The 2,423-nt window shown below is 44.4% G+C and overlaps 1 long non-coding RNA gene across 1 annotated transcript; it reads right to left on the bottom strand.

The window, feature by feature from the left end:
* Window positions 1–779: 779 nt before the first annotated feature.
* LOC120731469 lies at window positions 780–1,542 on the bottom strand. The gene is made up of 2 exons (XR_005695371.1): window positions 986–1,542; window positions 780–891 (listed from the first exon to the last, which is right to left on the bottom strand). It is a non-coding gene; the product is annotated as an uncharacterized LOC120731469 (long non-coding RNA).
* Between the last annotated feature and the right edge of the window lie 881 nt (window positions 1,543–2,423).

The following is a 2,423-nucleotide window of genomic DNA, read 5'->3' as shown; positions in this document are numbered from 1 at the left end:
AAGTATCCTGCCACTTTAAATCCCCTCTTACCACAGCACAAGCGGAGTCCTCATGTACGCCATGCAGCGCATCCGCTTCCAATTGCAGAGCCTCCTTACGCACCTGTTCAAATGAGAGGTTAGGATCGTGCCTTAATAAACGCCGCAGATCACGCTGTATCTCACCCTCCCTAAGACCCAGGACAAACTGATCACGCAGATGCAGGTCGGCCCGCCGAAGATCTTGTGGCTCTTTTGTCTGCAGGCGATGGCCCAACTCCCTTAAGCGTAAGGTAAACTTTCTAATAGGCTCTTCTGTCCTTTGTCTACATTCATAAAACATGGCACGCAGGGTACCCACAGCTGTTTTGTCCCCATACAGTTCTTTAAGCTGAAGAAAGATCTTATCTGGCGTATCCCGCTCCGCTTGTTCCAGAATAAGAATTTCACGTCGTGATTCTCCTCCTAATGCACTCAATACAAAATCACATTGCTGTTCTATCGACCACTTTTGAGCACGGAGCATTGCGCTAATTTGACTATCCCAATCTTCATAACTCGTATTAAGCCCACAAAATTTTGGTACCCAGGGCGCACCAATAAAAAATGGTGACACCATATTCCTGGTTTCAGATAACTCATCCGCCATATTAATCAGTCTAAGGCAGGTAGGTTTGTATACTGGTCACAAATCCTGTCGACAAACGCCAAATGTTACGAGAGGGCTGTTAAGAGAGCCTCCGTACAAAAAAAGAATAGGAGTTCTAGTAGGGACCAGCAACAAACCACCACGCACACACTGCAATGGGTTACACAAAATTTATTTGTTCTTCCTCTAGGCAAACTACCGGCTGAAGACAACTCCGGCCAGGGATCCGAAGCCCAAATACCACCACGGTCCGAGTCCTTCGCCTAGTTTACAAAACAGGGGAGAGAGGGTCACTGCACGAACATGCAACCAACACGGATCAATCCTGCAGCTCCCTCAAACAGGTTTGCCACCCACCTGTTTAGACTTTAACTTCGTTCCAGGCTGGGTCTCCACATCTCCTCCCGGCAGTTAGACTTCCCAGAACTGGTCCGATTTTTCTTATTGGGGCACAGGAGGTCTCCAGTCTAGTGCTCGTTTTCCTCTTTTCCAACACGTCCTCTCTTTTCCAACACGTCCTCTCTTTTCCAACACGTCCTCTCTTTTCCAGCACGTCCTCTCTCAGCTCCATAGAAATGCGTCCTCCTTTCCACGTCCTCCGTTTCGTTAAAAGCAAAACCAGGCCAGGCAAAATAAAATCCTTTCCATTAAAAATGTGCACACTTTGTCCTCGATCTCCGGGGCTCTCTTACTTCACCGAAGTCCTACTAAAAACAACAACACCACTTCCTGCTTCCTCTCCCCTTTATAAAGAGGAACTCCAATCGGCCGCTCCCTGTATTCAACTCCGCCTCACTGGCAGCTGGGCTAGAGTAAAATCTCCCCTCCCACATAGGCACAACAACCGTAAGTAAACACGAAAACATGCAATAAATCCAAAACAAACTCAAAAAACAAAACCAACAAAACTTAAGGGGGGGGGGGGGTTCTCTCCGTCCCTTCCCACCGTGCTATACTCCGTAACATCAGGACTCCATCAGGTTTTCAAAATGTGCACACAGAATTGTTAAGGTTACACTGCACACACACATGCCAAGATATGTTAAATTTTCACCTAATAGCACTTTGGGAATCGCCTTGTTGGTGCAGGAATACCAAGTGATGCCTGTCAAATGTGTTATCTTTTGCATTTCTCATTGCTAAAGAAATGAGAACAAGCAGTGTGTTTTTGCAGTTGGCCCTTAGTAACAAAGTGCCTGTTCTTTGTTAAGTTGTTAGTAGGTCTTGAGCTATATGCCTTTGTTATGCCAAAATCATAGGTCACTATCAAATATTCCTCTGAACATGTTGAAGAAGCCAACATCCAAAGAAATACTTTGAAAAACATTCAGGAAGCCTGGAGAACAATTACTCAAGACCATTTTAAGAAAATTGCAAGAAAGTTGGGCTCATTGGAAGCAAAATCTAAAGAATGAGGGGTGGCTCAAGACTTTTGGGATGTAGTGTAAATCTGATCCACAATCCCTCTGTAAAACAGCCCTGGAAGCACTTTAGTTCAAAACCTCACTGATGTTGGACAGGTCTGGGCCCGTTTTTTGATTTAACTGAGAATTTAATAAAGAACGTCAACGCAAGTTCCTGCTCTAACACATTACTGAAAGTGAAATAAGGTTTATAAAATGCATTACCAGCTTTGGTTTGGAAATGTTGATGCTTATTCACATCTTTTTGGGTGCAAATTTATTCCACTGGCCTCTTCGTTCCGTTTATTTTGTTAACATTCACAACAGTGTAGATGACATTGATTTCACCTTGTGAGTATGTCATCAAATCAAACTGTGTTTCTGCTGTCATT

The sequence above is a fragment of the Simochromis diagramma genome, unplaced genomic scaffold (genome assembly GCF_900408965.1).
Source record: "Simochromis diagramma unplaced genomic scaffold, fSimDia1.1 OVJJ01000781.1, whole genome shotgun sequence".
Taxonomy (NCBI): Eukaryota; Metazoa; Chordata; class Actinopteri; order Cichliformes; family Cichlidae; genus Simochromis; species Simochromis diagramma.
This window is presented reverse-complemented; position numbering and strand designations above follow the sequence as displayed.